The 23,464-nt window shown below is 49.4% G+C and overlaps 1 long non-coding RNA gene across 1 annotated transcript in view; it reads right to left on the bottom strand.

Annotated features, from left to right (window-relative positions):
* The window catches only part of LOC125940764 (uncharacterized), an 87,551-nt gene that overhangs the window by 50,708 nt on the left and 13,379 nt on the right, over positions 1 to 23,464 (bottom strand). The window contains exon 3 of the long non-coding RNA XR_007463971.1: positions 2,495 to 2,537. This is a non-coding gene — a long non-coding RNA (uncharacterized LOC125940764). The remainder of the gene's footprint in view (positions 1 to 2,494; positions 2,538 to 23,464) is intronic.

The raw sequence follows: 23,464 nt of genomic DNA, 5'->3' as shown, positions 1-23,464 counted from the left end.
CCCAAGAAACAGGACCGAACTACAGAGAATTCCGGATTTGCAACATACCTCGCCAGATTCGTTACCAATCTCTCTGAAGTCCTGCAACCACTTACTCTTTTGCTGTCAAAGAAGCAAGAGTTTGCTTGGGATGCTCCACAACAGCAGGCGTTCAATAGACGGAAGTCGGTGCTCTCGCCTCGCCTAGTCCTTGGAATTTACGATCCCATTAAGACAAACGACCGTCACTACAGATGCATCATCCTTCGGACTTGGTGCATTAATCCGGCAGAAGCAAACGAATGGCAAGTTTTCTTACATCGCTTATGCTTCACGATTACTCACAGAGACCGAGAAGTGTTACGCTCAAATCGAGAAGGAGGCTCTTGCTTTAGTCTGGGCATGTGACAAGGTCAGCGATTATCTTGTCGGCAAGCTGTTCAAGCTGGAGACGGACCATAAGCCGTTGGTTCCCATTTTCTCTTCAAAGAGCCACGACGACCTGACACCCAGATTATAGAGGCTAAAGATGAGAATGATGCAATACGAGTACGAGATGGCATACGTTCCAGGCAAACACCTAACCGCAGACACTCTTTCCAGAATGCCTTTCCAAACAGTAGAAGACACACAGCTTGAAGAAAACGTGGAAGCTTTCGTTTGCTCGTCGAAATCCTCTTTTCCCATAAAGGAGTACTCCCTTCAATGGTTAAAGGCATCCCAACAAACAGATCCAGTTTGTGCACAACTTCGCCGGTGGAGCAAGAAAAAAGGGTGGCCCTCTCGGCGAGATTTACCAGTGGACCTAAAACCCTTCTACGAGCATCGACGCCAGCTCACTCTGGAGAAAGATTTACTCCTCTACGCTGTTCGACTTGTCGTCCCTGCCTCTTGCCAAAAGGAAGTCCTACGACTCTTACATAAAGGACACTTCGGCATACCAAAGACACTTGCTCGAGCCAAAGATTGTGTAAGGAGGCCCACTATAGGAGCTCATGACACGTCCCTGGTGAAGCAATGTCTGCTAAGCGTCAAAACAACACGTAACAGGAAAATACCACTAAAAAGTTCCGAATTTCCAGAAATACCCTGGCAACGCATTGAAATTGACTTGTTTCACATTAAGAGCCAGTGGTGGTTGATAGCAACAGGTTATTATTCAAGGTAACCTGAACTGGCTCGGCTCGAGAAGCTTACATCCGCAGCTGTAGTCAACCACTGCAAGTCATTTTTTGCATGCCACGGGATTCCTGAGGAAGTAGTTTCCGACAACGGCCCGCAGTTTTCGTCGAGTGAGTTTTCACTCTTTGCTCAGGACTATGCCTGCAAGCACGTTACCTCTAGCCCTCACTATCGTCAGAGCAATGGACTTGCTGAGGCTGCTGTAAAAATCATCAAGACTTCCATGACAAGGACGAAAGACCCTTACTTGACGCTTCTAGCTTACAGGTCGACTCCTTTGAAGAATGGATATAGCCCTGCGGAACTACTGATGGGTCGTCGGCTAAGAACCAAGCTTCTTTTATAGTTCCACCAAGCTGACACCTCATCTCCCGGACCAAGAAGGCCTTCGGAAGTTCAAAGGACAGTACCGAACACGTCAAAGGAAAGATTTCGACAGATGCCACGGAGTCTGCGACCTGCCGGAGCTATTCTACAGCGAAGACGTCTGGTTGACAGACCTCAAGTGCAAAGCGACAGTACAAGCCCCAGCCGATGAGCCTCGGTCCTACTGAGTTAACACCGACACTGGTGCTGTACGCAGGAACCGGACCCAGCTAGTTCCCTATTCCCCTGCTAAAACCAACGCAGAGAGTGTCTGTATCAGTGATGGTGTCGCAGACGCCCATCGTGTTGCCAAGATACTTCCCACGTGCATACTAGAAGTGCGCGAAGCCGCCTGCTGCTGCGAACTTCGTTTGCTCTGTTGGGGAGATGTTGTACATGCTGTCATCTAGTGAAAGCGGGGAGACATAGTTCCCCGTGACGGCGCGTGGTCGGTGATCTGGCAGCGCGTGCTCTTCTTCTTCAAGATCGAACACGTCTGGGAGACCATTAAACGTGTGCGTATGTGACTCCTTGTCTGGCCGTCTCGCTCTTCCCTACTGGCTACAACAGTGCATGACACTTGTACTGCGAATGCCGTGGGTTCAGCTGCCACGGGAACCAGTTCTCTGCGAGCACTTTCATTTTCAGTTCTACATTGGAAACAAAACTGCAAAATAAACTGCCCTATGCTTTTCTTTTATATAAGAAAGATATAAAAAAGTAAGGTAGCTCTTAGGAGGATTCAGTACTGAAGACCCTACCAGTTTCGGTTGAAACTTTAGTACGGAATATTCATGCGTGCCTTCTGCCGTTTCTTCTGCCATATTGTCAACGCAACGAGAACTTGTTCCTCATTATATTTATCTATGCCTGATAGCGGAGGCTTGGCTAACAAAGCTTCGCTTTAATGTTACAGCTGTAGGTGCAGAAACAAAAACAGCGCAACATCCATAAGAATAATGCTTACGGGCATGATGGTCCTTGACGGGTGCTTGGTGCAAAAGTAGTACCTGAAAAAAAAAAGATAGAAAATAACAATTCCTCAGAAATAGAGAACTCATACGGCATAGTTGATTCGTAATAATGACTTTTCCGACTCAGTTGGTTTTTAATCAGAAATAAAATGAAGTTTGCTTGGTTGGCACCCAGAACATTTGATGGTGAAAGTTCTCGCTCTTGAAATAAGGATGTCGAGGACAAGGTGGCCCACACTGGTAATTACATGCATATTTAGGGCTTCCTAAGGAAAAAAATTGCTGTGGTTTAGCTTTCGTTAATCCTGGTTGATAGCGAAAGCTTCACTGCCCTGGCTAGGCCCATTGTCGAGCTGTGGCCGAGGTGTGGTTTCGCAATAATATACAGACATGCTTGCAGTGAATCCAGTGTTTATTCAACATTTTTCATGTCTATGAAGACATTGCGGTCGTCAGTAAAGTAGTGAGACATGGTTGCAACTTGTAGCCGGGCCCAACTCTACTCGGGCAACGGCGGCAATGTGTGCCTTCAGGGCTCCGTAAAGTTTGAAGTTTATTTGTAGCGGAAGAGCAAAAAAACATACATCTTAGGTAGTACATTAGGAGGTGCCAAAGTAGAACTGTCCGGGGGACCTCCTGTGTTACAATGCATACGATATCATCATATAAACAGCAGCAGGGTGCATCCAACAAGCGATAACAACTTTACACAAATCAGAGTGTTATATAAAAACAAAATAACAAAATAATAGTATAAAAATAAATATCATAAAAAAGTTATTTCAATCTGATAAGCTAACAAAGGCCTAAATAGGTCCGACGTAGCGTGAACGCGCGCAAACCTTATGTCACGTTGGCGAGAACAACAGCGGCTATAGTTCGACCGATGGTTCGACGTACTAGCGCCGCCAACGTAACCGGAAGCGTGGCCAATGCGCTCCGACGCGTTCGGCGTCTGATGACGCTAGCCCGCGTGCCGCTAACGTCCAACGCCTCCTAAAACTTGATGCGGAACCTGATGCGCCTCCTCGAAGTTGGGGAAAACGCGGTTGGCGTTTTCCTCTTGCGTGGTGTGGTGTATCGGCTCCATCAATTACTGACGAAAGCCACGGTCAGGTTCGTGCAACCCCATCAATTTTGCTTCCATCGGACTCCTAAAGCTGCCTGGCACCCGAGGACACCAATCTCATCCAGGTGGGCCCATTTTTGGCCAACTTAGAGCGATTTTCCGTTCCGGCCTCGCGTTGGCCTCGCGGCGCGCGGGTGAGAACGGACCAGTCTTGCAAGATGACGGATCTCTCTGCTCAACGCGGTTACGATCCCGACGCCATGGCGTGGGCGACAATCCCGGTCCCCGAGGGACAGCAATCTGCGGCTGCGGACCCCATCCGCAACGAAGAACTCTTTCGCATGGTTGAGCGCCGCTCCCAGCGCAAAGCTATGAAAATGGCTCCATCGGCCCCGCCCGCCGGCAAGGCACCTTCAACTCAGACAGGATCCGCCACGGGTGCGGCACAAGGATCGGGAGCGAAGCGCAGCAAGCCTACAACGACGTGGAAGCCTAAGCCTCTGCCTCGACCACACCCAGAAGACTTTGTCGTCATCATTAAGCCTCGTGAGCAAGTGGCGCTACGAGACGTCTGTCAACGTGGCGCGCTCGGCGCCGCGCCTTCGCCACTCTCGTCGGAGTACAAAAGGCGGCGACGCTCAACCTGCTTCTCTCGCCGGAGCAGATCCTCATCATCGCTAGCACGCCGGAGGCCCAAACGGCGGACCAGCTGCTCGGCCAGCTACAAACTGACAAAGGCAAGATGGCCGCCCACGGCCACCTGAAGCAACATGGCGAGGACGTCTGCTACGGTGTGGTCGACGTAGCAAAGTGGCGCGCAGGCGAACACTTGGATATACGAAAATTCTGCACATCGAACAAGGCACGACTCACCTTTGCTGGCAGAGTCAAGCCTCGCTACATTCATTACAACTCGGAAATCACCTTCGTTCTACCCTATTACCGGACCATTCCGGCCTGCGGACTCTGTGGCACCGTTGGACACCGGGCTGATTCCTGTCCCAACCCAGCCAATGCAAAGTGTGGCCTGTGTGGACAGCAGGCGGAACTAGTGGAGGGGGTGCGGAGCCCTCACGAGTGCAACCCAAAGTGCGCGGTCTGTGGAGGAAGCCACGCCACGAAGTCGCGCGAATGTACAGTCAAATACAGACAACCCAAGATGACCACCCCTCCGCATAGCGGCCTCCCCAAATAGGGGAAGAAGACTCGTCATCGTGCGGCGTTCTCGCACGGCGGATCACGCGACGTCGACGTCACAACGCAGCAGGCGCCACCACGTGGAGGTGACGTCAAGGGCCAAGCGGTGCAGCAGCAGCCACCACACGACGGCAAGGGGTACCGCGGCCAGCAGCAACAGCAGCAAAAGGATGCGGGAGCCGGCGCCTGGGCGAACGCAGTGAACAGGTGAGCGGTCCCGGTGGGGCAGCCTCCCCTTTCCAATCCCCCCCTCCCTCTCCTACTCTAATTGCTGAGGAGATCCGTAAGCACACGAAGCCTCTCCGCGATAAAATTGCGAGCCTTGAGGCTCAACTCTCCAACCCACCGTCTGCTCCTACCTCCCTCTCCGCCTCCAATGCTGAGTCCATGGATCGTGAGATTACGCTGCCGAAGCCGTCGGGCCCTGATTCTTTTGGGACTATGGAGGCGCGCCTCAGCGCAAAAAAGGAGCTCCTGATCGGCACCGCGATGGCCCAGATGCTCGCCAAAATTGATGAGCTGATCACGAGTAACGTTAATCATGCTGTCGCTGCGCAACTCCGCACGCTGCGCAAAGCGGGTCTCCTTAGGGACGTATCCGGCCGCCCCTCCAAATTTTTGCGTCGCATTGTAGACATTGACGATGACGAAGACTGCACCCTGGGAGAAGTGCCCCTCCCTATCGATTGGAAGACGGCACTTGTCACCTTTATTCCTAAACCTGGCAAAGCCGTAAATCCCGACAACCTCCGCCCAATCTCTCTCATCTCTTGTGTGGGAAAGTTAATGGAGACGATGGTGCGGGACCGGTTGTCTACTTTCATGGAAAACCATAACACATTTGCGGACACCATGTTCGGGTTTCGCCCCCACAGATCCGCACAGGATGTCCTCCTCCAACTTAATCGGGAAGTCCTAGACCCCATCGAATGCCCCCATAACGACAAGGTAGTTCTGGCCTTGGACCTTAAGGGAGCATGCGACAACGTCACTCATGAAATCATCCTAATTCATCTCTCTCAAACCAACTGAGGGCGTAACGCTTTTCAGTACGTCTTACAATTTATAACACAGAGACACGCATACTTGCCCATACAGGAAACCGAACATGGCCCATACACTCTAGGGTCCAGAGGTACACCACAGGGCGCTGTCCTCTCCCCCCTATTGTTTAATCTGGCCATGAAGAACTTGCCTGCCCAGCTGGAGGCTGTCCCGGGGGTGCAACACGCACTCTACGCGGACGACATCACCATCTGGGCCACGCAAGGCTCTTTGGCAGATATGCAGGCCAACCTGCAGCAAGCGGCGACCATAGTGGACCGATATGCTCACGCTTGTGGCCTCCAATGTTCCCCCCAAAAGTCTGAATTCGTGCATCTCCGCCCCTCGCCAAAATGCACGTCCAAAATTACTCTCTCTCTAGAGTATGGTCGAATCCCTGAACAACATGAAATTAGAATCCTTGGACTTTTTATCAACCAACACCGCCGGTCCGACACAACACTAGGGAAGCTGCGGAAGGTGGGGGACCAGGTGGGCCGCATGGTCCGCCGGGTTTCCAACAAGCGCGGGGGCCTCAGATGCAAAGATGCCTTGCGGCTGGCTAATGCATTTGTGACTAGTCGAATCTCCTATTCGACTCCATACCTCCATCTCCGCAAGCATGAGGAGGACGCCCTTGAGGTCATCCTCTGAAAGATGATTAAGCGGGCCCTTGATCTCCCGGTCAGCACCTCTAACCAGCGCCTTCTGGGCCTGGGGATGGTGAACACGTATCGGGAGCTCAAGGAAGCTCATCTTACCAACCAAATCACACGTCTTTCTCAGACACTGTCGGGTCGCCGCCTCCTGCCCGACTACACCTCCAACCTCTCAGACAGATGGAAGAGCGCGTACGTACGCCACAAGAATGGCGCTATGCCCTGCACGTGCGCACACACCATGATGGCAGACGCCTGGCTCGGGCGGAGGCCCTGGCGCGCCATTATGATTCCAAACCCGGCGTTCTCTACGTGGATGCCACCGGCAAACACCATGGGGGATGGTTTACGGCCGCGGTGGTCCACAAAGGCAAAACAGTTAACGGCCTTAGCTTTCGCGCAAGAGACATAACGTATGCGGAGCAAGTCGCCATCGCGTTGGCTGCATCCGATTCTTGCTCTCAAACCATCATTACCGACTCGCGAGGGGCCTGTAGGAACTACGAACAGGGTCAGATACCATTCCTGGCCTATCGCGTCCTTCAATCTAGCTGCGGAACCGGGGACCCCGACCGCCGATACATCGTTTGGGCTCCTGCTCACATAAGATTAGAAGGAAATGAGGCAGCGGATACGCTGCCGCCCGCGCGCTTTCTCACCGGGCTCCTTTTTTCTCTGACCCCGCCTATCAGGACTCCACCCCCAACCCAATCTACTCGTATACAGAAATTACAGCTTACTATCAATCCGGCCACGAACTCTACCTCCGCCCCTGTAGAGGCCTCAAAAAGGAGGAGGAGCGTCTCCTGCTCCGTCTCTTCACGAACACTATGCCGTACCCGGCGGCTCTTAAACATTTCGATCCGGCCTTTACTGGAGCTTGCCCGCACTGTGCGGAGAAGTCTTCGGACCTCTACCACATGGTATGGGCTTGCCCATCCAACCCTGCCTTTTACCCCTTACCCAACCCTACCCGGGAGGACTGGGAGGCTGCCCTGCTTGGCTGCTCAGACCGACGGGCCCAAAAGGCCCTGGTTAAGCGCGCCCAGGCGGCGGCTACTGCCACTGGGGTCCCGTACTAGGGACTCCACCTAGTGTCTGTAAGGGGCGGCCTCTTCAGGGTCGTCCCGAGCATACCTCCTCGTACGTTTTGTCGTACAAATAATAGTTTTTGACCACCACCACTACCTAAAACTTTCAGGCCTGCGCCAAAAAATTTAACGTCACTTCCTGCCGGCAATCGCCGCCGCGTCCCTGCGCCGCCGTGGAAATAGAGCGGGTAGTGTGAATGCCGGCGTGGGTCGTGCTTTGTTTGCGGCTGCGATGTCAGCGTAGCTGTCGCGGTCAACCCAATCGTTTGCCATCGCGGCTTGTGCGCGTTTTATTCGTGGTATGCTGCAATGTGCTGTGTGTGTCTAATGTGCTATGTGTGTGTGTGCGTGCTGTGCAATACGTGCTGTGTACCGGGCTGCTCTGGCAACTATAGTGCCGAGAAGAAAGTTCAGGTGTTTTCGTTTCCAAAGGACGACGACACGTTGAAGAAGTGGTTGCGTGCCATTCCGAGGAACGATTTCGTGCCAACTTCATACACCAAGGTAAGAATGCCTTTCAAGTGCAATTTTTAGCTTGCATTCTTCTCGAAGTGCCATTTTCGGTTTTCTCAGACTGTCAAACGTCGCGCGTGCGAATGATATACAGGTGTCGTCGGTATAATGGCACAAAGAAAAACTTTTTTGTTACCCCTTACACCCGGTGCATCACGTCGACTACTTGCTGCTTGGTTGCCACAGCGTCTGTTCTGTTCTTTGTACGTGTGCGTAAATATGTAGGAGCACCAGCACCGCGCATAACTGTTGACGCCGTAGCGTTTAGCCCGCGTTCTCACCGAACGCGCGCGGCGTAGGTGACTGTTGCCGGTGCCTCTGGGGGCGGCTCGGAGGTTTTTGACGAGATCAGAACGGGACACTCGTCGAGCATCGTCGGAAGTCTTTGGCACCTTGTCGCCTCGCAACATTTTTATATAAACAAGTTTCTGTTTGTAGATGTGTGCTTACTCGTGCTTAAGCAACTTCTTCACGTGCAACGCCTGCACGCTATATCTACAATATTGGTGCCCCGGAGGTGATTCAAACACGCAACCTTCTGATGACTTCGCATAACTGTATTAATCAGTGCATGCTCATGTGTAAGCTGTCAAATGCAAAAGTCTTGATGGAAGACTCAACGCCGAAGACTGTGGAAGCTAGCCCTAGGGAAAAAAGTTCAGCATGTTAATAAGGCGGTTGAATAGCTTTACATTATGCTGTAGATGTATTCTCGGTGCCTGCGTATACGTGTGCAAGGGAAGGGAAGCGCAGTCGAGGACGGCACAAAACTGCGTGGGATGATGAAGTTAGGAAATTTGGAGGCGCAAGTTGGAATCAGCTAGCGCAAGACAGGGGTAATCGGAGACCGCAGGAAGAGGCCTTCGTCCTGCAGTGGACATAAATATATGCTGATGATGATGATAATCTGTGCGCAGATTTACCGTTCTTTGCCCTAAACGAATCAGTTTTTTTTCTTGTTTTGTTACACAAAGAATATTTTTGTTAATAAGTGTTAGTGTTTACGTATCTATTACAGAATAGTTAGGAAGGAAATGCAGGAAACCCACAACGTTTGTGGGGCATTTTATTGCTGCGGCAGTCCACGGCTCATGAGTATTTTTTTCTTTTACTGGCTGCACAGTCATTGACATGCATATCTTGTATTATGCAGGTCTGTGCCGTTCACTTCGACCCATCATGCTTGGAGCGAACGACATCGTATACCGGCTGGAAGACGGGAAAAGTGGTAGAAGTACCATTGCCTGTGCCACGTCTGCGCCCTTGGTCTGTGCCTAGCGTTTTCATCGGGTGTCGTTCATACCTCTCGAAAGAAAAACAGAGCTCGAGGGAAGCGCCAGACGTCAAGCGATCCCGACAAGATGCCTCAGAACTTGCTCGTGCTATCCAAAAATCTGTTGCATCGTATGAAGCGGGGGAAGAAAGGCAACGCTTTTCAACACACCAAGAAATGAAAGTGTGCCTTCAAGCAGCATCAGTGCCAGATGTGTGGACTGTCGTACATACAGATAGGTGCACAATGTTCCTGTACATTGTAAACGAAAGTGAACCGTGTTTGAAGGCCTCCCTAACAGTGTTTGACAGCCTCAAACTTAGTGCCTTCTATCAAGGAGTTCCAGTCAAAAGGCTGAGAGAAGGTGTTGTTCCAGACACAGTAAACGATGCAAGATCCTTGTTTAAAGTTTTGGACAGTCTGTTTATGTTGTCATGTGAGGAAGAAAACTGCCACTTGGTAGATGCAATCAGTGTTCTCCTTGACAAGCTTGAAGGCAACATTCATGCAGAAAAGAAAGAGACTGTGAAGTTTTTGAAAGAACAGCTGCTAACACTTGCTAAAGGGAGTGTCCAGTACAGTTCTCAACTAATGGTACTCTCATGTATTATGTACACTATATCAGCACATGCGTATAAGTTCTCAAGAAAGGTAAGCGGACTGAACTTGCCTCACCCTAGCACAATACGAAATGCGTGTTCATCTTACCGGCTAGCCGCACAGGCAGAGTCTACAGGGAGCAGTTTTCTACAATATGTCGCACACAGATTTAAGCAGCTGCAGCCTCGTGAGACTTGTGTTACGTTGATGTTAGATGAGATTCACATCAAGCCTTTCCTTGACTATAAAGGCGGGAGCATATGTGGTGCTGCTGCAAATTCCAGTGACGCAGCAACATCAGCTCACGTTTTTATGATTTAAAGCCTGCTGACAGCATTTCGAGAGGTGGCCTATATTCTTCGAGTGAAAACATTGACTGGTGATGATCTCCATATCATACTGAAGAAGGATATTTTCCGTCTGGAAGAAATTGGGTTTAAGGTTGTGGCAGTTGTCTGCGACAATAATTCGTTCAATAGAAAAGCAATGACGATGTTTAGTGAAACACGCAATCATCGAATTCTGCATCCCCACCCTTCGGACCCATCCCGGCCGCTCTTTTATGCTGTTGGCGCAGTGCACTTACTGAAATGTGTAAGGAATAACTGCATCAACCAAAAAATGCAGGCACCCACTTCTTCTACCCACACTTTGTCCTCTCTAACAACAGCGTACACCCAGATAGCATTAGGAGTGCCTCATTCAAGGATTTGCGAGAGGTATACAGACTAGAATCATCTCAGCTTTTGAAGTGTGGGTATGGGCTAACGTCGAAGGCACTAAATCCCAGCAACTTGGAGCGTCAGAATGTTAAACTTGCATTGCAGGTATTTAGCCCACATGTTGCTGAAGACCTTGTAGCCCACCGTGAGACAAATTCCCTCTATCATGCGGAACAAACATCAGGAAATGCGAAAACACCCGTGTATTTATATTTAGGTGCACGTTAAAGAACCCCAGGTGGTCCAAATTTCCGGAGTCCCCCACTACGGCATGCCTCATAATCAGAACTGGTTTTGGCACGTAAAACCCCATAATTTAATTTTTTTAAACATCAGGCTTTCTTAAAATCATCATACGCTGGTGGAGCATCGTGAATGTGAAGACACCGGACAAGGGCGTACATCATCGTAATGTCTTTGAGGAGCCAATATCGTGCTTGAAATATGACGCTAAGTGTGCGTTCCTAGTTTCCTTCATCACGTGGCTTGGTGTATGGGAGTTCTACAGACATGATACTGGTGGCCTCACTAAAGAGACACTGAATGCGCTGAGGTTGACTGCACACTCTCTTTTGCAGCATTCAAAGTACTGCATCAGAGAACTAGGCCACAAGTATGTACTGCTTGGAAAGATACAAACAGACGGCCTAGAAAGCCACTTTGGCCAGTGCCGTCAGATGGCAGGAGGAAACTACCACATATCAATTAGGCAAATTTACGAGACAGACAGACAGACGGCACGAAACTAGGTGGGGTGATGAAATTAGGAAATTTGGAGGCGCAAGTTGGAATCAGCTAGCGCAAGACAGGGGTAATTGGAGATCGCCCTGCAGTGGACATAAAATCTAGGCTGATGATGACGAGACAGAGGGGAGCATTCGTTTACAGAACACTTTGCCAGTAATGAGTTCGGAGGACCTGAAAGGCATCGAAGACACCAGCCCTGTCAGTGGCACTAACAACTTTTGCATCACTGTCAGAGATGCCGATCTTGTACATATGCCTGTCATAACATACGTGGGGGGTTATTGCGTCAATGCAGCAATGAAGGTGCTTAAATGTGAAAACTGCCAAGAAAGCCTAGTTGTCGATAAAGAGGAGGCTGAGCTGGAAAGCGACCCACATTCCTTAATTACTCGATTGGACCGAGGTGGCTTGAAACTGCCGTCCCTGTTTGTTGTTACCGTGGTAATGCATACTGAAGTTGTCACCAAAATGCTTAGACAGGAAAACCACTTTTCTGAATTTTCGCAGGCACAGAACCAAAATAAACTTGTTAGGCAACGCATTTTACAGTCCCTGCCCCAGTTTCGAGAAGTGACAGAACGTGCAAATGGCCACAGATATAAGCTCCTAGTTACACTAATTGCAAACTGTGCCACGAATGTGTTACTAAATAATTTATGCAAGCTTAGAAATGATCTTCAGCGTGCTGAAAAAGAGGAATCCGCGAAGAAAAGGAAGGCACGTATCTTTGTGAACAAACAGTCTTAAATGATTTTTAACATCTGGTTAGACATCAATTTCCTGCTGGATGTTCAGTCGAAGTGATATCTTAATTGCTAAGATGAACTGTAACTAAACATTGGAGGTCATACATCACCAACCTGCTGTATGTAAAGTTGCAATGACTGTAAGAGAGACTAACTGCAAATAAACGTTTGTTCGGTCACCTTGTTGTCTACGTTCGGTTGTTTTATGGAAGGTAGAGTGGCGTTTCGAATATTTGTAAATGTGGTGCAGCCTTCAACACCTGCCGCACATATTGTCCGCATAGTAAGGAAAAGAAAGTAATAATGGCGCTGTAGTGATTTAAAATTGTCTGGTCAGCGGCTGCAGTTCACAATTAATCATTATGTTATCCCTGTTGCATAGCCACCACTAATTCATGGAATCAAAAACGGCGCTTTCATTTTCGGGTCACTGACATGAAAAGCGCCAAAAAACCGAGGTCAGCATGAGCGCAATGAAAAAAAAAAAAAACGTCTGCATGCGCCTACTTCGTCGACCACAAGAATCGCTCTATTGATGGGTCACATTTGACAACGAAAAACAATACACAAGAGTTTGAACGCGCCCGAAAATGATACTCAGTGTACATGCCGCAGAAATAGGCCGGATGCGAAATCGATTCGCTTGCTGGTTGTGCGATGTTCGTTGCTGAAAACACTAACCAACTGACATCCACAAATGCAAGGGGCTTTCATTCGTCGTTGACAAAGCCCACGTGATCGAGCCTGACCACAAAAACGCACTGAACATGGCAGCGTACGAGCTCAGTGCAACATACAACGGCGTAACGGCCGAATACCGCCGCGCGCGCGGCCGGAGAGCCATCGGCCTCCGCGTCGTGACGTAGCGGCGTCACGGCACGTGACGCGCAGGCCTGGAAGTTCTAGGAGGCGTTGTAACGTCCGACTATAAACGCGTCTTAATGCTTTCTTATGGTTTGACCTCTAGCTCTCAAGGTGAAAACTGTTGAGTTGCCGACGGCTGCCCGAGGTAGCGTAATGAAGATTTCGCTTTAATAAAGCAAGGTACGCTGCATGGTATAGTTTCGGTAAACAACAAGACCGCGGTCTATGGTCGCCCCTCATCCAACCACAAACAGGCTTGCTGAATAGCATCCTCCGCTGCTGCGGAACGAAGACTGGAGGTGTCGCCGGGAACCTACAGCTAAAGGGAAAAAATAGTAAGAAGAAATCGTCGGCCCTTCCACTCTGTGAAGATGGTCAACCAGCGAAGCTGGAACGTGCGGCCCCAGTGTTTATCACTGGGTTAATCCCGACGGTTCAATAAAGTATTTCTCAATTACGAGGTTACACACACGTTAGGCTGCGACGGAGAGAACGATGTCATCGAGTTTGCTCGGCGGCGTGGTTAGCACTATGCGCCCGCCATTGCCGCTTACGATTCTTCGAAATTAAATTGTTTAAATATTAAATCGGTCAGTTGCATAAGACAATGAATGGCTCGCACACCCTTAAGCACTGGCTCATACCCCTGTAAACGGGGCCTCCCCATTACAACGACAGAACAGAAGTAAAATTCTTCGCTGGAATGATTAGCGGCAGAAGAGGTCTAACGCAGCGGTGGAAGAGGCTAAAGTATAACCGAAAGCTCAAGATCAAGATCGCGGATTTAACGTCGCAAGCGGAAGAGTATGCATGGACCTTGGCCAAGAACAATTGGTTGGCCAAATCTGACTCCTTGAAAGGCAGCCTCGGCACCAAGGCGGCATGGCGTCTTCTTAGATGTTTGATAGAGCCCACCAAGTCGCGCGGGGAGCAACGTAACCTCAAGAGAGCCCTGCACGGCTTCACGGGCACGGACAAGCAGCTGGTTGCAGCCCTCACCAGCAAATATATCAGTACGATGAAAGACAACGAGCCAGTGCGGGAGTATGATGGTATGAAGAATCCAGACCTGGATCGGGAGTTCGAGGTCGAGGAAATACAGGCGGCGCTTATGGCCATGAGGCGGAGCACGGCACCAGGGAACGACAATGTGACGGTGGGATTGCTTGCCAATCTTAATCGGCAGACGCTCGAAAATCTCACGCAATACATCAACGAGTGCTGGAGAAGTGGAAAGCTACCAAGGGCGTGGAAGACGGCTGATGTAAGCTTCATTCCCAAGCCTGGAAAGGAGGTGAACATCAATAACCTGAGGCCAATCTCGCTTACATCGTGCGCAGGGAAGCTTATGGAGAAGGCGGTGCAACTGCGCCTATCGGCGTATCTAGAAGACCAAGACCTCCTACCTCACACGATGTTCGGGTTTCGGGCACACTTGTCAACCCATGACGTATTACTACAGTTGAAGATGGAAGTGATCGATCCCCCGCGCAAGCGCAACAGTAGGGCCATACTGACGCTGGATCTTAAGGGGGCTTTCGACAACGTGAAACACTGCAAGATTCTGGAAAATCTACAGGGTACTCATTGCGGAAAGCGTACCTTTTATTACATCAAGGACTTCTTGCAAGGTAGGCAAGCCCACATCAAGATTGGCGACACGAGGTCCGAACCGATACTCATGGGCACCTGGGGTACGCCTCAGGGAGCAGTTCATTCTCCACTGCTCTTCAACGTTGCCCTCATGCACCTGTCGGAAAAACTGAATGCCGTAAAGGTAATTCGTCACGCCCTTTACGCGGACGATATAATCATATGGACAACGGAGGGCAGCTTGGGACAGATGGAGGGGGTTCTCCAGGAGGCTGCCACCACAGTTGAAAACTATGCAGCAGAATGCGGACTGCGCTGTTCCCCGGACAAGTCGGAGCTCCTCGACTTGCCCCGGAAGGGGGATACTGCACCGCTAGAAATCTCGGGCCACGACACACCTATTCCCGAGGTGGAGACACTACGTATTTTGGGGCTGCTCATTAACAACAAGGGCGTGAACGCAGCCGCAATCACTAAGCTCTGAACGGTGTGTGAGCAAGTCATCCGTATGATATCTCGGATCACAACTAAGAAGAGGGGTATGCAAGAAAAGGACACCCTTAGGCTAGTGCAGGCGTTTATCCTCTGCCGAATAGTGTACGTGGTCCCGTACCTTCGGATAAGGAAGAGCGATTTAAACCACATGGACGTTATCATTCGAACGGCTTATAAAAAGGCGCTCGGTCAGCCCATGAAAACATCTACGGAGCGTCTGCTACAACTTGGAGTATACAATATGGCTGATGAATTGATTAGCACCCATCTTACAAGCCAGGTAATGCGATTGGCCACAACAAAGACAGGGTCTTGGAGGATTTGAACATCTGCTTTCCGCAACAAGTGGCTGGACGACAAGATATTCCTCGGGAGTGGCGGAACAAATTCCTCACGCTTCCGCTTCCTAAAAACATGCACCCGGAGCATCATCAAGCCAGCAGAGTGGCAAGGAGCAAGATGACGAACAAGTGCTATTCCAGAACAGAAGGAGCCTTCTTCGTGGACGCTGCGGGCCCTGTAAAGAGGATATCGACCATAATAGTGGTGCACCAAATGCAGGTTGTAGACGGGCTTTCAGTTCGTGACGGGGACACCTTGGCTGTGGAGGAAGTGGCGAGAGCCCTAGCCGCGACACACTCCGCGTCAGAATACATTATTACAGATTCGCAGGCGGTTTATAGAAACTATATGCGTGGTAGAATCACGCCACTGGCATACAAAATTCTTAGTCAAGCTGAGACTCGCGCTGCATTGAAGCAGCTGATATGGGTACCAGGTCACGAGGGGGTTGAGGGAAACGAGCGTGCAAATGCTTCAGCCCGAGCTTTTCTTCCCCGGGATCCTTCTACGTCCTCCTTTGCTGACTTTGTCTCCCCCTTCTCCGTTAACAACATACTCAGAGATGCTACAGCATCTGCGCCTTGAGAGGCAGGCACTGCCAGGGCCCGCTACGGGTCTCAATAAATAAGAAGAGCCGCACCTCCGTCGGCTACAAACTGTGTCATTTAATTATCCATCTACGCTTCACGCCATAGAGCGCGAGTCTTTTTCGGTGCAGTGCAAATTTTGTGGCCAAAGGGCGGACTTATACCATATGGTATGGGCTTGTCAGAAAAATAGCAGTATTGCCATAATAAATCAGCCAGCGTGGGAGGACTGGGAGGCGGCCCCGTCCAGCTCGGACCTCGAGGAGCAACAAGTCCTCATCGAAAGAGCATGGGCAGTGGCTTTTGCCAATGGTGTCCCGGACTAGGGACCTGACCATGTCTTGCCGTAACCCAAGCTTTACTTTCTTATTTTCAATAAAAGTTTTTATCATCATCATCGCGGCGGCAGGGCGGCAGAGCGGCAGCACCGCTTCCGAACCAATGACGGCCCGCCTCGCCACCTGACCAGTGGAGGACTATTGCGGGAAAGTCTGCGCATAGGACGATATTCGCATCTGTGGAAAATGCGCGGCGGCAATGCCTGTGAAACGAAACCTCGTGAAAAGCTTCGCAGCGCCGCGCCGCTGTTCGCTCCACTCGCTCAAACGCTTGCATGTGAAACAGGCTTAACGCGGGAGCAGTGGCACGAGCGCGTGCCGAGCATGAGCACGAGCGCAACACGAGGGGCGCCAACGAGCCAGCTGCGGTGGACAACGACGACGCTCTGGCCATTGCGGATGATGATGGTTTTCTGTACACAGGCGATCGCCTAGACTTATAAAGCTTCGCTTTAAAATGTAAGTAATGGGGTTTTCCGTGCCAAAACCACGATCTGATCATGAGGCACGCCGTAGTGGGGGAGTACAGAATAATTTGGACCAACTTTAACGTGCACTGAAACCTAAGTAAACGGGTGTTTTTGCATTTCACCCCGATAAATATGCGGAGCACGAAGGGTTCCTTAACGTGCTCCTAAATCTAAGTACACGGGTATTTTCGCATTTCTTCCCATCGAAATACGGTCGCCGTAGCCGGGATTCGATCGCGCGACCTACCTACAGCTAAAATAGGTGCAGGTGCTCCCGGCCAGGTGCTCTGCCTTTATGGGACCTCAATTCTTGAAAAGTGTGCTTCTGCACAACCCGATGGTGTACCACCTAATAGGCGTTTTTGGGCGCCACATCATAAATGCCACCAAGGGAGCGGCATGGTCCTCATACTGCAGCGATGGCGTAATACCCGAGCGTCCGTCTCGTATGCGGCAGGCCAGAATAAGCAGACATGGCGTGCTATGCATTATGCGCCGAGTTTGGCAAAACTCAGGATCTGCACGAGCTCTGGCGACGCCCCAAGATGAAAGACGTAATGGTAACAAGACAAAGTTTGTCCATCGGCACGCCTCCAGTTTCATTGGTTCATCTAGATTCACTCTGGGTGGCTATCATCTCTTGGGCGTTGCCATACGGGCGGTAGACAAGCTGGGGCTCACGTGATCATAGGGTCGGTGCATGGTCGTACCTTCTTTCCCTTGTTTGTCGTTCCACCGAGTGCATTGCGGGCCCAAGCAGGTTATAACATAAATGTATTTAGCACGATAATATTAGTCACATTAATGTGGGTTATAAGCGTTTTAAAGTTTACAAGATGTGCACTGAATGTGTATTAGACTAATTTGCCGTTTAATACGCTTGGCGTTGTACCCCGAGGGGACGCTCACCCTCCTCTTTCTTCCTCTGGACTGGATTGGCGCGGCTCGCTACGCGTTTGCGCAAGCATTTCCGAGCACAGATCGGTGTGAGCTGGTTTTCGCACTAGGCTTTCAAGAGATCGCTCGTTGCTTCTTCTCTTTCCTCTGGATTGTATTTGTGCGGCTCGCTACCTGCTTGCGCTCCCATTTCTGAGCACAGATTGGTCTGCGCCTGTTTTTCACATCGGGCTTTCAACAGATCTCTCGTTGCTCGCGCTAATACAAGGGTCAGAAAACTACGTTCGAAGTCTCATTTCATGAGACTTCATTTCATGAGACTTCATTTCTGCACACTAGAGCCCTCCCCTGCCAAAATGCGATTGTTGCGGTGTCGTTACGACATCCATCTGCGATCGCTGTTAGCTCCAGCAGAAACAATCGGCAAGCACATTGGAGCGCACAACACCCTCAAGATACTGCGTATATGCGCACAGAGGCACCTTCACTGGGTAAGCGATTAAAAGCAAATAATTGTGATACTGAGCAGCACGCTCTCGTTCACAATGCATCACGGAGGCTTCGCGCGCAGAAATAAACTGGTACCGTACAGCCATTTTACAGCGGCTGCCGTTGCTCCCATCTTTATGGCTAGAGTGTTGTTTTTCGTTGGTATGACAGGGCCTCTTCGATTATGCAATCCCGGACTGTCCGCAAACCGTCTGCGGCTTCCGGTCTGACTCCGGTCTGATTCCGGTCTCACGTCCGTGTGGAATTCCCACACGGACGTAAACAAAATCGCGGTGGTGGGGAAATATACTTATTGGCCCTAAAATTGCTATGGAGAGACTCCGAAATCATGGTCGTGCCACGCCGCTGTTCATGCAGAAAGCACCCGCGTACATCCTCAAAGCTCGCGAGACCGTCTGCGAATTAAAGGCCCGACTCGTGAGAGGGCGCGTGTACACCGTCTACTAAACCTGCACGTCAAAAATCAAACGCTCGAACTTGGTAGCAGAAGGGATCAACATATATGTCAACAGCAATCCGCGAAGCTCCTATTGTATACCATCCCAGCTACCGGCGTGAAATAGCCGCAGCAATACATGATTCCTTGCACGTACGCTAGTTTCACTTACCTGAAAAGCAAAATTTACCTGCTTACTCGGTACGCACATAGCAATGAGCATGACAGTTTTCGTGAAACACATTAAGAAAGGCAAGCATGTGCGCCTGATCGCTGTGCTTCTTTCTTTAAAAAAAAACACGAAGACTAAAGCTACAGCAATTAGACGGCTCGTAAAAAACTTGCATGATGGCACACAAAGCACCGGTGTAACAGGAGCGATAACTCAATGCACAGTAGTTGCCGTCTGGAGCACGCAAAGTAAGCAGAAGCACACGAAATCTTTCACAACATGGCGTCAAACACCGCGCGCATCTTTTTAAGACAACCGTCGTCTTCCTAGCTACTTGCGCTTGTCCGAGCAAACATCTGCTGACAGCTCCAACAGTCCGGAACTTCCGGTCCGTGAAAAAACGAATGCGCTTCTGACAACACTCGGACTAGTGGGCGGAGCTTCGGAAGCTGTCCGAGCAAAATCGAATGCGGCACAGCAGTCCCAAGCAGTCCGGGACTGTCAGGGAGTGATAATCGAAGAGGCCCACTGACGTATTCGAGAATTGCACTGCAGCGCCCCTGGCGACTTCTCACCATATGAACTTGATCCCTCGTGCGTGCGAACCTCTAGAATGTATCCCCTTGTAAGCTGTCGCCTCACTGTCGCCACTCACGGCAAAAAAGTGCAAAATCTATTAATTCGCTCGATCTAAGTTTGTCATCAGAAATTTATAGCATTCAAAAAGAAAAACAGGTACTTTAGGAAGTAAATTGTTCGTTATTTTATTTGTTGTATTTTAAAGTATTGGATTGAAGGAAAGTGTAGGTGTAAGAATGCACCGCGTGTGCCCTGTTCGCATTCGACGGAGGATAGAAAGATAATACCCGAAAGAGGAGGCACGCCCTTGACGCGCCCGAGAAAGGCGTGGCAAGTGGCTCCTGGCAAGTGTGCAGATAGACAGCGGGGCAGTGACGGTATTGCTATATTGCGATATTACGTGGATAACAATACGTGGCGCTGGCGCGTTTGGTTGCGCAGTCTTAGCGCGGAAGTCCTGTGTCGCGCAGGGCGCACGCTCATTCACACGCGACTTTACCTCGACATTTCTTTTTGCCTGCTGTTTTTGCACGTTCCTTGCTATCTCCGTTCACTGAGTGCCATCGAGCAAACTCGGGTAAAACTCGTGCGAACGAGAAACTCAGTGCATCCTGCATAGCACCCATGGCTGCTAGGCAAGCGCCTGCTGGGCCGGTATTTTGTAGCGATGCCTTATGCTTTATTTTTTACTAGTCTTATCATCCACCACTAACGGCCGGCGGATCCCGTTGATAACGTGAGCGGATGGTCGCTCTGACCACTGACCAAGCGCGAAAAGCGCTAAAAGTCATTAGCCTTGGAAAGGCATCGCCACAAAATAGGGGCCCTGGACTCCCTCCCACGCCAGACGGATGCTCAAGGGGCGAGGCCGGCAGCGCAGCGTCTGCTGCTAGCAAACTGCGCTCGGTACGCTAGCACACTGGAAACGTGGAAGTGTTAACTTATGGCTGCTACACTCTTAAAACGTTTGGACCATTTGGGGCTTATTTTGTCTGACAATGACAGTCGTCATCTATCTTGCGCGCCTTTCCTTTCTTCAACGCTGCGCGCCTGGTACTTGCAGGTCATCATGGAGGAAGGAAACCCCTGGAGAGGCCCTGGCCAGCACGAACGTATTGGAGAAGGTGTGGCGGAAGTCACGTGCTGTTTCTCGCAAAGCAGCACTGGGACGGGTACCCCAAATGTCAACGTTGCCATGGAAACCACGCTCCTGAAGCTTTCGCTGCTGCTCGCGGTCTCTGAAAAGTGAGATACGTTTTTTTCCGCCGGTGTCTTTCACGCAGCACATTTTGTTCGCGAGAAAAGCTGACTTTGGAGTGTGGTGTGTAAGCTTGAAAGTTGTGTTTTGGGACTGTGAGTGTGAGTGTCGGCCAGCAACAGATACACTAAGGCAATCACGGCGCGGATCTTCGTTGTCTTCTTCAATGTGCCACGGAAAAACACAGGAGCGCGTCTGCTTCACTAAACCTGCTACAGAAGTTTTGTAGGCTTTGTTTTGACGCGCGTCAGGAGCACACACTTCCGGCGGCTCGTAACAATGCAAGTTCAAAGTTCGCACCCATCTGCTCCGGCGAGCTGCAGAACCTCTGATTGGAGGCGCAAAGAGAGGTGGCACACCAACATGGCTGCACTTCCGGCTTCAAAAAAGTGACGTCAGGGCCTCTACTGTTTTGTTTCCTTCCTCCATGCAGGTCATGAACGACATGCGCGTCATCAGCGTGACACAGCATTCTCGACAGGAAAGTAGCGATGGCATAGTTTCAAAGAACGGACACACAAGCTAGGCAGATGACGATTGTTGTTGTCGGACAAGTCCAAAAGGGTGCAAACTTTTTAAGAGTGTAGGTAATAGGAACTTCAAGCGCACTTATTGCCGCACGCAGCTCCGGCTCCCCGATTCACCGCGTAGCGTGAATAAACATCGCTTGATTCGGAGTGGTTTAGGATAGAGCCTAACGATGTACTCCAGTCAAACTTTTGCTGTGTTAATTAAACCTAACAATTTGGTTGAATAAATAGCCCTAATTATGAGTAGAAAGGAGACGTCTGCGTAATTACTAAATTAGCCTTAATTAAAGGTATGGTGGAGACGTTTGTATACGTGATTAAAAAATAATTGATTTATTAGGTCGAACTAATCTCAAGTACTCAGAATTATTATTGATTAGGCTCCGTTCATCTAACCTTCGGTACTCTATATTTTTTTAATGATTTAACATAAGGTAATTTTAATTATCCTCCCTATTCTTAGCCCTCAAATATTCGTTGTTACGTTTGCCTAATATCATCGTAATTGTTCTTATTGGTCATTTATTAACGTTATTTACCCATATGCCTCTTCAGTACTCGCTATATATCATCATCATCAGCCTATATTTATGTCCACTGCAGGACGAAGGCATCTCCCTGCGATCTCCAATTACCCCTGTCTTGCGCTGATTCCAATTTGCGCCTGCAAATTGCCTAACTTCATCCCCCTACCTAGTTTTCGGTCGTCCTCGACTGTGCTTCCCTTCTCTTGGTACCCATTCTGTAACTCTAATGGTCCACCGGTTATCCAATCTACTCATTACATGGCTTGCTCAACTTAATGTCAGATATCGGCTACCCAAGTTTGCTCTCTGATCCACACCGTTCACGTCCTGTCTCTAAACGTTAGCCTAACATGTTTCGGTCGAACGCTCTTTGTGCGGTCCTTAACTTGTTCTGGAGGATTTGGTAATGCCTGCTGTTTGCACTCCAAACAAATTTTCTTATTCTGTATATTTCCTTCTCCTGATCAGGGTCTCCTGTGAGTGACCTAGATAAACATACTCCTTTACAGACTCTAGAGGCTGACGGGCAATCCGAAATTCTTAATCATTTCCCACGCTATTGAGCATTACCTTTGTCTTCTGCATATTAATTTTCAACCTCACACTTTTTTTTTCAACCTCACACTTACACTTTCTCAGTTAAGGTCGTCAATCATTTGTTGTTTTTCATCCCCATTGTTGCTGAATAGGACAATGTCATCTGCAAACCGAAGGTTGCTCAGATATTTGCCGTTGATCCTCACTCTTAAGCCTTCCGAGTCTAAGAGCATGAATCTTCTTCTAAGCATGCAGTGAATAGCATTGGAGAGACTGTGTCTCTCTGCCTTACCCCTTTCCTGATAGGTAACTTTCTACTTTTCTTGTGGAGAACCAAGGTAGCTGTGGAATCTTGGTAGATATTTCCCAAGATATTCACGTAAGCCTCCTGTACTCCTCGGCGCCCAGATAAGTTTAACAAAAGCTGATGTCATTGGTTTGTTCTATGGGTTTGTGCACCGACCCACTAGAATAGACAAGTGTACCACCTAAATACCTTGGTGTTTGTTTTGATGTATAAAAGCTGAATGTACATTGTTGGTGAGTACATTTATTGGCATTCCAACGTCATGCGGATATTTTTACTATGCACGTGCTTTCTATATTCGGCAAAGTGGCGGCTTATAACTTGTTCCTTGCCACGGAAATGTTTTACGTATGGCAGATACTTTGTTGTGCCAGGAGTTACATTCAAGGCTTCCTCATAATTTTCGCTAATTTTCTGTGGTCTTCTACCTATGAGCCTAAAAGGCGAGAGATTATCTTTAGACCTCTATGTGCTGGCCGACTTGGTCGGGTGCACCTCTTTGTGCGACAGATTATTTGAAATTTCTTCTTTTTTCGTGATATTTCATACTCAATTATACGATAATTTATTCAGATTATTTATTGAATACTTTGCCCAACCTGGTAACCTAATTCCAATATTCTGAGCGTCCATGTTTGTGAGGTTTTATGTATGAAGTATATTTAGCTGTGCACTTCCTCTTGGTTTGGTTTACTACTGAATTTTCATAGACAGTGTCGAGAAAACGACTGCCTAAAAGATTTAATAACAATGATTTCTCACTTACATTTTACAGTTCTGAATTCTCTTACCTGCTAAAGCAGGACGTAGTTCAGCGAGTCTGCAAGATGACTTTATGCTCACGTAGAAAAACACTTTTT

This window comes from Dermacentor silvarum, chromosome 10, assembly GCF_013339745.2.
Source record: "Dermacentor silvarum isolate Dsil-2018 chromosome 10, BIME_Dsil_1.4, whole genome shotgun sequence".
Classification (NCBI taxonomy): domain Eukaryota; kingdom Metazoa; phylum Arthropoda; class Arachnida; order Ixodida; family Ixodidae; genus Dermacentor; species Dermacentor silvarum.
This window is presented reverse-complemented; position numbering and strand designations above follow the sequence as displayed.